At 36.1% G+C, this 15291-nt stretch overlaps 1 protein-coding gene across 1 annotated transcript in view; it reads right to left on the reverse strand.

Annotated features, from left to right (window-relative positions):
• Positions 1–15291, reverse strand: part of LOC139822727 (cytochrome P450 4c21-like) — a 92811-nt gene that overhangs the window by 26774 nt on the left and 50746 nt on the right. The window lies entirely within an intron of this gene.

A 15291-nucleotide genomic window follows, 5' to 3' on the forward strand; every position in this document is an offset into this window, starting at 1 on the left:
CAGAAAGCTATAGAGTGCTAATTGGAACACGATATTGTGGAACACTTCGACTTTTTGGCTCGGCTAATATGATGCAACTCCGTTGTAAGTCACAAACTCAGATAAAGGTAAAGAAATATACCAAGGCGTTGGAATTGCATCTTATGGAGACTTGTGAGAACATGAGGTGAATTTTATGCCAAGAAAAGCAATCTTCCTCTTTGTTATATATAAATTAGAATAACTTCCAAGATAGCTTATACATCATATATATATTTTTCTAGATAAAATATATCCTTGTTGCACATGTAATAAATAGTAAATTTAACGAAACTTTGCAAATTATTTTATTTTAAGTTAAGGTATATGTTCCAATTTCAATAAATATAGATTGTTCTGTAATAGCACCGGACAAAAGGAAACTGGTTGCGAACAAAGTTCCTATCGAGTTCAAGTACGAAAATATAGCGGGTGTCCAGTGAACTTCTTACTTCATCTTTAGGGACTTTGTTTCGAGGATTAAAGAGAAGAAGGGAAAGCTAAGTGGAGGGCCGATTAAACCAATATACCAGAAGTCCATGTTGTGTGCTCGAGTATGTTCTTCGTTTCCTTCATTTTCGTCGCTTTCACCTTTCCCCATAGCTCTCTCGAGAAAAGAGGCTAACGATTAATTGCGCAACTTTGTTTTCACTGCAGAAGATACCTCTTTCTGTTGATGTCTAGTTTGTAACTTTATCGCTTCCTTTTACGAAAATCTGTAATAAAATCATTGCTGCACATATAATTTGCCTATCTATATAGCGGTGCCATTGTCTGAAAACAGTTCTAATTATTCTGGATTATATAAATATGACAAATTATTGCAATTATCACAATAATTAATTTTACGTTCATTAAAAAACAGATTTAATTCAAGCTGCAGTCAGATAAAAAAAATTTAATAAATATTACCTACTTTACAAAAGTTTATCATAAATATTCAATAAAGTAGTGTATGAATTAGATGTAAATATATACGGTTTTTTATACATATGCACTTCTATCGCGGCATGATGAAATGTAACTTGGGCCACTCTTTGAATATCTATTATAATATATTTATGATCGTCCACTCTTTAGACATTGTTTGATATTCAATGTTAACGAATCTGTAATTGATCGTAGATACAAGTCACTGTTGCTTTTTTACGATTGCACATAATCGCAAGCGCTTTTACAATGCGGTTGTTATTCAGAGCCTGTTTGATGAAGTCCAACCGATTACAATTGTGAGAAATGGAGCATTGATTATTAACTAAATGTTTAATAGATATCAATTTAAGATGGCCTCTGAAAATTTTAAATATAAAAAGATCGAGATGTTATCATTAATCAGAAAAAGTGTTTTCTTTGTCGCAAACACATATGTGTATGAAATATTTTCTCTTCTTCTCTTTTCCCTTTTTTTTTCTTCATTTATACATTTCTCATTTTAATAAATTTCGTGTAGATTTCTCTGCGTTGAACGTATAGTTACGATTACTTCATTCCGTGTGCGGAGGATTACAATCAATTTCGGAATAAGCTCAACCCACCGCCTACTCTCACGCATGAATCGGCAGCTAATAGTTTAATGCTTCCTCGATTTCGCGCTCCATCGTGCCTGTCTACCAGAGAGATACCTAATGGTAACTAAGGAAGCCTGGCGAAATTTACGTTGCAGGTAAACGTTATGAAAATTCCTGCTTTCAAAAAATGCTTGAGCAGATAATTTTTTCTTTTATTCTCAAATTGTTGAAGTAACGAGCAAAGAAAAAATTGCTCTTAAAACATACCGAGTACTAATAACTAAAACGTCATAAGGTAAGGTAAAATAAAGTATTTAAATAATAAGTCAAATTAATTAAGTATTAATAAACTGATTACTTTTATCGCTGCTTACCTGTATTTGACACTCGTATATACCTACAAAATTTTAATCTAAAAATGAAAAAAAAAACAATATTATACGTATTGCACTCATAAAACAAGCCAGCCAAATTTGTCAGATACAATTTTCCAATTTGCTTCAATAATGCAATTATTCTCTATACACGCATTGCATTTATGCGGGAATTTACGCGGGAATGCTATAGTTTGATCCCTTTAAAAGTAAAAAAAATGTCTAGCATTACAATAGTACGCGTCGTAGCGGCATGCATATCTCGCTTTTTTTCGCCGCAAATAAATTTTCACGCACAGTCAGCAAGTTTCGCGTTAAGCATTTTTCTATTGTGGGGACCAAATGAAATAAAATACACGCAGCTTCATACAACATGTGGTTGTGCCGACTTACTGTGGCGCTATCTCGCGCTGGCCATTTGCAAGTCAGAAATACATTCGCGATATTCAGGTAGACTTTAAAAAAGGTCATCTAGCAGTAAAAGAGAAAAAAATCATATAATAGTGATTTTATAAAACTCGTTTTTACAATTAACTTTCATAACCGATATCGAGGGTCGCGCGACAAAGGCTGTCGGTTATTGTATAAATTACATGAATGTACTATACAAAGACGCATAAAGTTATAAAGCGGTTTATTCTCCAATAAACTAGATAAACTGTTACATTTCTAACGATATACACGTTTTAATATGCTAAGGTTTAACATTCACCAACAAATATCAGGCTCTAATTTGTCACGTATTAAAAGCTCGTCCGTGTTCCTGAAGTTAATTAAACTACGAAAATATTCAATTGTGTCGATTCATTTTATTTTTAAGATACAGCAAATATGCTCTCTGCTGAGGAGTATTAATAATTTTCTCGATGCGACGAACAAAAGAATGCGATTTCAAAGTTGGAAGAGCCATTTAATTAACTGATGCGAGAAGATACGCGCAATCGCACGTTAAAATCAGATAGCGAAGGCACGAAACGGAAAAAGATGCGAATAAATTCGTTTCGGAGTAAGAGCGGTGTGACAAATTTAGAACCACCGAACGCACATTCATCATTCTATGCGATCGCTTCGATTACCCCGACATTCGTTAACAAAAACCGATACACATTCATCCACTAACTCTATTCATTTTTACCTGCAAAACTAAACAACGAGGTGCTTTGAATTTCAGTTACCATATTTCGTAACTCTTTTAATCACATGCATCGCAAGACATTTTCTTTTTCTTTCTTTCTCTCTTTTTCTCTTATCCTTGTTGCTTTATAATTTCAGAAATTATAAAAATGATTATTTGTTATTTTTAACAGCATAAAAAAAAGAAAAGGAAATGCAAGAACTTGACTAATGCTTGACTGTGTATAGCATTGAATATCTCGCTAAATATAACAAAAATATAATAAAAACTTAATGTACGTATTTTCAATGTATACTATAAAATCTTTTATAAAAAAACATAAAATTTGTAGATAGTCTTAAACTTGAAAAATGTAGCGAGTACTATTAAATTATAATAATTTACTGCGTAAGGACTTTATCCAAAGAAAACTGTAAGTATTATCATAAAATATCGGCATCTGCTTTCGACCCGCCCTTGTCTGTGGTAATAGGGTATAATATGCTCATCCCTCTTTGCATCGGCAATAAATCTGACCACCATATTTAATGACCCTCGTAATTTAATATATCTATCTAATTCCACGGGAGATCTACCAATTACCATAGGACAATACTCTACTTGAACGCATAAATCTCATCGATAATGCTAAAGGATAAAGCAAGACTTATCTGGCGATAACTCACTTCGTATTGTATTACGTTTCACGACGTATTCACATTAATGTAATATCGCTAGCGTCGCCATATCAATATCCTTTCAATGCTCGAATGTCCAATGTTTTCCAGGAATTTCTGAATCTTCGAAATTAATTGAATTATTATCATCCGGTCTCAATTGAACCAGGAGTCTTGCCTACTGATCCTCGCGAAGTCGATGAAACTATCGCTTCCAAACTCCAGGCAGCTGCAAGTCAAACTGGAAGGCGGTGAGTCGAATTGAGAGAGAAATGGGAAGTAGAAGCTCCTTAATAATTAGTCGCTCCAGACAGAAGTCACGTTTAGCGAGGCCGTGCCGTTCTCACGTCTTCAGCAATCGCCCGTGTTGCGAGGAACCAAGGGCCGCAACAAAAGATGGAATTAATTAGGATAGTACGATCGTCGGTTCGGTGAAATCCCACTGGCAACGGTCCAGTAAACAAGTAGGTATTGATTCAGATGGCGGGAAGGGGAGGGGGTACGAGAGAGGGGGCGCGTAACCGGCGCGGGCGGAAGGGTGCGGAGAATCAAGGGTGGAACTCGGCTCGCATTAACCAGCTGTCGTGCGTATTTATCCGTAAATTTATATCTTCGCGCATATGTGCCGCCATTTAAACACAGTGGCCGCGGCGCGATGAAAGTTGAACGCGTGAAATACAACGGATGCGCCTCGCAATGTGTCAATTAGTATTCAATTTATGACTACCGCCGAGAGCAACGGGGCGCGCGCGGATTCACCATATCCCGTTGCCACTCCCGGTATTGCTGTCCGTTTTGTCGACACTACGCCCGCAACCTGGGCCCTTCCGAAATAACGATAGACCAGAACAGTTACGCTTGAAATGAATATCGGTGGGCGAACGCGATGAAAGGTAAATGCAAGGATTCGGCATGGCCTGTGTATCCTCAGTGTATACGTGTACTTGTCAGTGGCCCAGTGTATACGTCAATCCGAATGAACGATATACCAATAATGCGAATTCGACGCGCGTGAGCTCGCATATGATATTTCGTGTAATGTCCCTTTTCAAAGCGGCGTTATATAAACACTCCTTTTATTTTATTATCTTTATAATCTTTTTTTTTTTATAAGAAACGATGCGAGAATACGATTTATATCTCCGTGTTTGTGCAATCGATTTATTTCAAAAATATGCTTATTATATGAAAACGTAAAACATACAATTATATATGTTAAAATTTGAGATCGACAATACTGCATATGTATTTTTACGAAGTAGCAAGCGGGATAACATCTGAACCATGATGTTCCATTTTCTACTTTGAAAGTCGATCTTGTAGCGACTGTGTACCGGCAGTATTCTACGTTTTCAAACTTTCGCGCACTACGTGCGAAAGTACGCCATAACGGTGCAAATTCTGACTGTAATCGTCTAGAAAACTGCCCCTATACCTCGTTACAATAGAGATAAAAGCGATCGAGTTTTATATAGGAATGTGTAAAATGTTCTTTATCATTCAACGAAAGCAAAGATTGCAGGGCAATGTAAAGATAACGTCAACTTTATTTCATTTTATTTCAGAAACTATTTGTACTGAATTTCTATTTAAGAATTAAATCTTATATAAATCAGTTAACAAATTAATTTAAGAATCCACAGGAAGAAAAGTTTTAAAAGTAAAAGTTTTACATTAAAAAAAAATTAAAGAGAATAATTAGAGAAGTTATAAATATTTTACACGATTAGTCTATGTAATAATAAAATGTCAATATTATATCATTAAAAATGTATAAAACGTCAAAAATTAATAATTTGAAAAATAAATAATTTGGAAAATGAATTCTTTTCTCAGTTGCATATGTTTTAAAATTAAATTATCTTTATTATCTATATATCTTCTTGTCTAAAAACAAATAGATATATAAGAGTAGCGAAGTAAAGTAGCATATAAATGCATAAGAATAGCACATACTAAAATTATCAGCAATTTTTCTTTTACGAATCCATTTAAAGAATCAGTTAAATTATATAACTTACTCACTGTCAAAATTAAGCTTACTACGTGTGCTCTATATCGCAAGATTCATCTCTTCAATGCCATTAAAAGCGCGCGTTTAGAAAAAGTCGTAGGTCACGCATCTCCACAGGATTTTCTCCTACTACCGACAAAGCATTTTTTTTTTTCGTGGCGCCCGGAATTGCAGTGCGATGCGAGCTCGTCCTGTACGGCATCTTTCCATTTCCATCCTCTCTCCGTCCTGGAGGTTTCTCTTCCTCCCTGTGGATACTCTGAGGACAATGTTGCCGATGTTAGTTCGTTTAAAAGAGTTTCACGAGTTTACGGGACCGGGGCTCGCAACGCTATACAAGCCGCGCTAAATTTCTCCAATGGCTCGCGACGTACGCGCTACGTCTGCTCCGTATTTTCTGAAATTTTCTTCCTTTTAGCGACTTGGACTCTGACCAAACTTTGTCCTCGTAGTCGGGAGAGCACAGCCTAACTTCCGGCTCAGGGAGACGAATGATCCCGGCCTCGTTTCTACCGTCTCTGCCTCGCCACGATCAACTCATCCTTCCCCCCCCCCCGCTACACGAGCGACTCCTCCTCTACCATTTCCAGTCCGAGTCTCGACTTCCGCCCTTCTGCTTTTTCACCCTTGGTCGGGTGACCCGCCGTCGTTTCTCTGTCCTCATACCTCTCCTTATCGAACCCCACTACCCCCGGTCGAAGTTACTTATAAGTTATGTTTTCGAGTGAACTTTGCTGGCACCGCGGAATTTCGAAACTTTGATATTCAATAACTCTGCCTCCGCGCACGGAATCCTCATTTTTCGCTCTTTCAACGGAAAAAGGCCACGTCCGTTCGTACTGGCGTTCCCATCTTATTCCTTCATTCTACCCCCTACGTTCGCACAAGTCTCCCCGTTCGGTCCGATTCTCACGGCTTCCACGACCGTCGCTGCCTTCCCCGCCGTTCCTGACGTTAAGGCTGGATATCCAATCCTTGCGAAACGTTCTATCGCGCTTTCTCGGACACGAGCTTGCGAAGAAATTAAATTTTCGTCGGAGTGAAATTCCATCCAGTCGAACGCGCCCGTTGCCGGGCATTGTGACTCGCTCTCGCCCTTCGTCAACATGGCGCTCCGTCCACAATAGTTCGTCAGCATTCGCGGGCGTCGGGAGACCGCGGCAAAAGACATTTTCTTTCTCCTTCCGTAAGCGAAGTAAGAAGTCCCACAATCGCGCGATATTAGCGATGTAAAAGGTCCCGGTTCGCCCCCGCGGAGCTTTCTATCGGTATGGGGGATAGTCTGGCAAGAGCGCTTCGCGTCGCATTCATGATCAGTCGTAAACGCGAGAGAGCGAACGCTAGAGGGGGTGGTGGTGGTACGTGATAACGTACGGATCTTCGGCGTGACCGTTATACTTCATCGATCGTTCCCTCCACCTCCACCCCCTTCCCATCATCCTCGAAACACACGTCTTCCACTTCCGTTTACGTGACCCTTCCTTCCGTTATTGCGTATACATCCGGTCGGTTTCATCAACTTCTGCTACACTTGATGAACGGCACTGAAAGAAAATTCCGAAGGACAGTGAGATCATTTTTGACGCAGCTCTTATCTTTCTTCAATAATTTTGTCAGCACTGGCCAAAGACTCTGTTGAAGAATAATTGCTTTACCTGCGGCAAAGTGACTAATGGTATGTAAGAGTGATCGACCTCTCGAACGTTAATGAGTCTGAAACTTGCGGTGCTATTACTTAGCGGAAAGGTACTTACAAGGTTGCTGAGAACTGCAATCGATCTTAAACTAATAGCTTGATTTATCTTCATTTCTTATTTTTTCCCGTATCTTCAAGGATACATAAGCGATAATAAATTTATACTAGCAATAGGCCAAATTGCTTCTATCCGCTATCACCTTTTAACTTTTCCGATATAGGTATGTATAGGTATGTATACTTTCTTTAATAGCTTTCAATTTTTTTAACCGCTTCTATTTCGCGGTCGCTGCGAGACTCGATGGACGAATTAGCTACTCGACTTGCCAAGGATCAAAGGGGACCAATGGCGCGCACCCCTCGCGAAACGACGAGGATCCATAATCAGCAGGGCAGAAGGAGATGGGCTGAGGTCGAAGTAGAACGGAATGTGAGAAAAGAGTAGGTAGATTGAGACCCCAATTATCCATGTAATCTCGACCAGCGAGACAGTACCTCCGAGATATAAGTCGGTTTCCTTTTTGCTCGATGAGACAGGGTTAAATATAAGGAGGTCGTAGTCCGCTCGTCTCGTGGGATGTTCCAAAAGAGAGCTGTATTAATGTTAAGTCTTATCGAATCGCGCTGCCTCTCCCCTTTTTATTCATTGTACCTCTTCCGCTCCTCTTTCTCTCGCTCTCTTCTTCATTTCTTCTTTTATCGCGCTCTACTGCAACTTTTAGTATAGCAGATCCCCAGATCCCCACCAGAGAATTACCCATTCTTCTCGCAACGAGACAAATCCGAGCTTTATCGATTTTTCGCTCTTGAACATAATTCAATGTTAATTATCATAATGACTGTAATTAAAGCTAAGGAGCTAGTAATGCATTTGAATAATGTGCCTTTAAGTCATACGTGGGGAGAGAACCAAGAATTATTATAAATTCCAATATGATTAATTATGCTGAGATAAAAAAGTTCTTTTAATATACGTTTTAACACAAAAATAAAAAAAAGTAATTGTAAGTTCATGAAAGCCCATTGAAAGTATAATTGATAATGTTTATTTACACATATCTGCTAATATTAAATTTATTACATTTAATTCATGTTATAACGCAATAAATTGTCACAATAACTATCTTTCAATTCAAGTAAATTATTAATTAACTAATTATTAATAGAATAGAAATTTTATCAACAGATGCTTTAATAATAAACTTACATCGGCTGCATCAATTTTTAATATTAAATATCTTTTTAATATTAAATATTTAATTATATTTGTTATTAAATACTTTTAATTAAAATTTGATTTTGAAAACACGATTTGTATTATCCGTTCACGCTTGTGAAATTTTATTTACACAAAATTATTTAAACTAATTATTAATTAACTAAAGACTCTCGATATTAAAATTAACGAGTAACAGAGAAAAGTGGGCTTTGAAAGTCAAACGCGGTTAATTGTGCGTGAGTTATATATAGAACATATAATTAATAATTTAATACAAATTATAAATCATACGTTTCGGCTCTACTTTGTCAAAGTAACTATTGATAAAATCTCTGTTCTGTTCACGTTAGTGTACCGTATATATATATACAATATGTAGATACGGTAGATATAGGTATATGTTTCGGCTCTACTTTGAGTATAATTTATAATTTGTATTAAATTATTAATTAAATGTACATTAACGCACGCTTCACTAACCGCGTTTGATTCTCAGGGCTCACTTTTCCTTGTTATCTCTTAATTGCATGATTATTACATGCTTGAACGCCTATGCTCCTATTTTGACTATTATGGACAGGATATAGCACCAAATTATCAAATATCTTATTAATTACGTAAATAACCTTTTACGCAATAGTAAAATATATTAAAATTGCTTGCTATTACTAATATGATGCAACAGAACTGTATTAGTCAAATTAATTTAAAATAGAATGCAGTTAGATGTACACTATATGTATAAACATTGTGTATATCCTTTATATAAATCATAGTTAATATGAGCAACGTTTGTTGTTATTACGTTCCAAGCTTTTCATTAATTTGTAAAATTAGTCGTATAATAGCCCCGTTTCATTATCACAGTTTATGCCGCACATTGTAATATAATGCAATGTAATACATGTTATATATGTTTGTATACAGATTTTCCGGATTAACCACGTTTCCTTTAACTTATACATTTTTTGATTAATTCTATCTACATTGAGTATAAAACAAAACTTCTTATGACATCAGCCTTTTATAACAAGAAACTATATAATAAATGTTTATCTTTTTATTATTATTTTTGTAATAAAAGCGTATTACACTCGGAGATTATGAAGATTTTGCAAGCGTAAGAAGAACTATGTATGACAGCGCAAACGAGAATAACGTTTTATAATATAACTACACTTGAACGAATGTGATAGTAAACACAAATGCAGAATGCAAAATTATGCAGCTGTGTCTTCTAAGGACGTGAAGAAGGTAGATGACATTCATTAAAGATTAAAAAAGATGGCCGTGTCAGAGGGAGCAGAGATTAAACCATGTAACTCTTCAAAGACTCCAAGTTACTTTAGCCTCATGATTTTAATTGCACGCGGAAATGAGAAACGAAGAAGAATTGGACAGAGCGGACGGTATTGTAACTCATTGTGAGAAAGAGAGACGACTTACCGAGAAAAGTACCTTTATTTATTGCACTTAAGAGAGAAAGAATAGTCAAGTAAGTAAACAAGCGGAAAAACAGAATTAATTAGTTATAACAGAAAAGCACAAAATGCAAGAAATAGTATACATGTATCAAAGTAAGATTTTATTATTGCCTAAAAACATTGTTGTGTAATAATCTATACTGTAACTAGAAAATTCAATTATTATAATATCGTTAAGTATACCTATTATATTAATACAAAAATGTTACAAATTATTGTAACCAAGTTATTAATTATTATATGTTTCACAACACGTTTCTCACACAATATTGATAGAAATATGATAAAATAAACCTATAAAAATTACTAATAGAATCTCAATAATAATGGAGATATCCGTCTATAATAAATATTTCTTATGAGATCTTTCCTAAATATGTATTATTGCACAGTGCTAAATATTATGCTCCAGTGAAATATTAAATTCTGTATTTACAAGATCTACGAGATCTATGAGATCAATTCCAACTTGCACCAAGCAATTCACAATACGTTCTAGAACACCATTTCTCTTACACGAAGCGTTCATTCAAATAATAGCGAGTTGCCGCGCCATAAACTCTTGCCGCGATGCGTTTCGTTACATCTCGTCGCGTCTCGTCGTTCATCACCGAGCGTGTGCCTATCCCTCCCAAACACGGGAAGAAATTTCCCACGTACACGCACGTGCGAAATTAACTTCCGCTGGGTCGACCTGGAATTATAGTCAGCCGCAGCGACAACGATTGGACTGTTATATCTGACGAAAGTCATAATTAAGCTTTTCGCTGGGAAGACAAACACCGTATTAGTGGTCTCGATGCGCTTAAAGCATCGATGTTCCAATATCGACGAAGAAAACGGCCACAAGAACGATGCAAAAAGGTTCTTAAACGCGATTACCTAGTGAGACAAGCGATTGAATGAATTCGATCGTACCAAATTAATTCAATGGACGAACGGAACAGAAGGCAAACATTATTGCTACTTAAACACAAATAGATGAACGCGCGTGTATGTACGCGGGAAGGAAAATAGGGGACGGCAGAGGAAACAGAAGAAAAAAGAAGATAGACATTCTTTCTCACGCGATGTGGGCTCGTCAAAGTGCCAAATCCCCGCGGGTAGAGAGACCAAAGTCCCGTATACGCTGCGAATGGAATCGATCAATTGGGAACAACGCGTCGCGTTCGCCGACGACTTCGACGACGTGATCGAGCCCTCCTTGGCGCACTCCGCTTCCCTGCCTTCATGTCCTCTCGAAATCGGCTGTCGCCTTGCGATCGACGATGGCGGAAAGCAACCTCTCTCTTGACTTGCATATCCGCAGACTATCTATATGACTTTATACTACTCCTGTGTCAATACATATACCTCTGCAGTTCTGCGACGATGTCGCTACTGATATATCTGTTTAAATTCAATATGCGCAAAGTGCTGCCGCTTTAAATTTTTATAAATAAGTAATGATTACGTTATAGAAATCGGTAAAGTGATAATCATGATTGATAATACATTTATACTTCGAAATTCGTTCAATTCAAACCAATAATTTTTAACATCCGATTTCATAGAATTTAATCTAATAAAATCTTACTATAAATATAAGAACGTAAAAATGTGGCCTCTCACGTATTAATTACATTAATTGTCCCTAAATTCTTCTATTAATTACTTCTATAGATTGATTGATTACTCCTATAGATTCTCATACAAATCAAACATCAAGCAATGAATGATCTAAAATTTTGATTGATCAGTGATCAATTATATATTATCAATCATGAAAGTACTCGTTATACTCCATTTGTCCTCCCATTGAATGATGTCTGCTACGTCGACCAAAACATTGACAAAGCGCACGTTTCTTTGCTTTCAGACGACTTCAAAAGAGCACTGTGCTTCAGACAGTTTCGGTAGTCTTTGAATCGTGCTTTCCAGTGATACAGAGCTGACGAAGGAACGTGTTCTGAGACTAATGTGCTCGATATCGGGTGATATATATCGTGCCAACAGATTCCAATCATGCTATTTAACGATCAATAACGAAACGCTTAAAGATATATAAAAACGCTATGCATGCAGGCATAGTCTTTTCTATATTTATTTCTTCATACAATACGTTGTATTTTCATTCATGCTACAGTCATTATGTTCCTTTCCGCAATGTTTCTCGGTATTCCTCCTTCTTGCTTTATGATACCGTGGCATATTTCCCTTTCTCGAGACATTGTTCCCCTGTCTAAGAAACCGACTTCGTTATTCCGTCTAAGACCGGTGAAGGACGTTGAGTACGCGAAACGTAATTCCCCGAGAAAATGAGGGAGAAAAGTGCCGAAAGTGAGACGAAAGACACGCGGAGAATTTCCAGATTGTAGCATTTACGTACCTTACTTATATATCTCGTCTTCGACAATACGGTTTAGGAATTTGAGTGCACTCCGCACTAAAACTCGCCACTCATGAATGTCTGTGGGCACAACTAAAGGGAATGCAAATTGTTATGTAAAACACAATTTTCAGAGAACCCTCGTTCACATTGCGTTTTACATTAACTCGAGAGTGGCTTTGAAAAACTTTTGCTACTGTTAAAAAGACGAATTGCGGGAATATTTAGCATAATATTATTATATGCCTATGCGCTGCTTTTATATTATATTTAAAAAAGAAAAAAGAGAGAGAAATTGCGAACATCCGATATTTAGAGAATTATATTGATAAATAAATATGTCCTGCACATACCATATGAGTAATGATTCGTACTAATCTTATACCGTTTTGTCTGAATTAACTTTGTTGCTTTGTTTGAGAAACATCACACGTATCATTACCCAGATACATTAGTTTAAATAAATTTTTTTATTGTTAAATAATTTTTATCTTGTTGTCGAATTAATTAAAATTTAATATTATAATTTATGATTTGGTATCATTAACAAAATATTTGTACATATTATTTCAAAATTATTTTGAGTATTATGTTTATTAATCTGTAAGAACAGTCGAGAATAATAAAATCTATATTGAATCCCAATTAATCTATAATCGGATTATTGTTAATACTTATAATGATCATGTTAATTTATATTACGATGTATTACGCATATATTTCGAAATGCAAGTTATATTTGTTATATTATTTGATACGCATATTGATATACCTACATATATTACAATTAACAGGGAAATTAATACGGCAAAAGATAACATCTATTCGAATCCAGATAAAGAATAATAAATAATTAAATGATTAATTTTAGGATAGATGAGCAAAATTTATACAAAAATTACTATAATTTTCTTAATATAGCATAAAATTTATAATAAACAAAAAACATATAATTTAAATAAGTACCTCAAGTTAATAAATTGACATATAAATGTATATTATAGAAACTGAAAGTGTGAATTAAATGCAATTAAAAACACACATATAAAGAGTAGACTCTATTGTACTATGTACTTTTGTTAAAATAAAATATTAAAATCTTAAATATTGGAATTTTGAAGAGAAACTGCCCGTCAATGTTGAATCGTAATTACAATTTTAATTGGATTCCACCTAGTCACGAGCAAGATGCTCTCTCAAGGAGAAGAAAGTTGACATAAATTCGTCGTGCCACTGATACATAAATATAATGGACTTCAAGTACGATGAGATGCACTCTGTAATATTGGAAACAGTAGAACTTTGGAGAGCTACGTGACAATCCTTATATTTATACATTACTACTCGTAGTACGCAATATAGACAGTATGCAGACGGAATAAGAAACAGTATATCTAATTTACTAGTAAATCAGATCAATATATCTCTTCACCTTACGTTTGATAGACTACTGTACGAAACCGGTATTTTTTATGTACCTACACTAAACTTGAAAGAACATAGGAATATAAAAAATAAAAATAACAATCCGACACAGATAATAAAATCATGAAATCGTCCTTTACAACTTTTCTTTCTCTAAATTCTTATCTACAGATATCTTCTTTTAATATATATATTACACACATCACTTTCTTCTGTCGTATATTATAAATAAGTTCACTTTATGCTTTCGTCTCTCGCGTCCAATTAACTGGCGCAGATTAAGAAAACACGTGGCCACATAGCAGTCGCGCGAACTCGATGTCTTGGAAAAAATCGTCTTTCGAGAGAAATAACGATGCAAACCCTATGGCAGTAGATGCACATAGCAAGTGGCCGTACCGTTCTTCGCGAGAGGAAAGCTCACTCTCTTGGCTCAGACGGCTCAGAGGGCTCACCGGACCATTGTAAGAGCAACGAACCGACCAAACCGGGGGTGAAGACGCCAGGCGCCTACTTGCTACTGCGATCCCACCAATCATTTGTGCATTCAAGCAGCTACCCGGAAACCCAGTGGTTCCCCGTCGCGTCGGTCCGCACGACCGATCTAATTCACCCGGTAGAGCAATCGAGCGATATTATTATTTCGGTGCCGTCGCCGGAACATCGGGTCGACGCTTCAAGGAATGTAATCATTGGCTTGGGTGCTTTCTGCTTAAGACGAGAATGCGTGCCTTCAACAAACAGGAAGCTTCGATGCGCCGAGTTGGCATTTTAGTCTTGCACGAACATCGACGAGCTGGCTCCGAATTTCAGAAAATTGAGAAGATCAGTGAATTTCCTGAATCTCTTATGAACAGCGTGTCCAGCGCGAAAAAAAATGTAAGTGGGAAATACTATGTTAGACACAGATAATTAGCTTTGCGCTACTCTGAAGTACTATAAACATTTTAAAGCGAGAACTTATAAAAAGTAATAGATATATTATTTTAGCGTGCGTATTACAATATACATATATATGTATATAAAACATTGATTTTACAACCGACAGTCGTATTATTTTAGCAATATTCATGAGAAAACAAAAAGGTGGAAATCAGGGAATTTGATTTGTTATATGTATACGATCATGTGTATGTTCGCTTTTGAATGTTTATTTTAATTATTTCACATGTTTCATAGTTGCATATGCACCACGCGGAATAAAATTCGCAAAAGCATAAAACACGAAGCTCGGTTGAGCTTTGTGTTAAATTATATTTGCGAGGAATTGGCGAAAAACTTTGTCTCATTAATAGCTTTTTTAATTCAAAAATTGTAACATATAACGTGTTTAAGGGGCAACTTGTTTAATTTTCTTGCAATTATTCATCAAAAATATTTCGACGTATCTTGGC

The sequence above is a fragment of the Temnothorax longispinosus genome, chromosome 12 (assembly GCF_030848805.1).
Source record: "Temnothorax longispinosus isolate EJ_2023e chromosome 12, Tlon_JGU_v1, whole genome shotgun sequence".
Taxonomy (NCBI): Eukaryota; Metazoa; Arthropoda; class Insecta; order Hymenoptera; family Formicidae; genus Temnothorax; species Temnothorax longispinosus.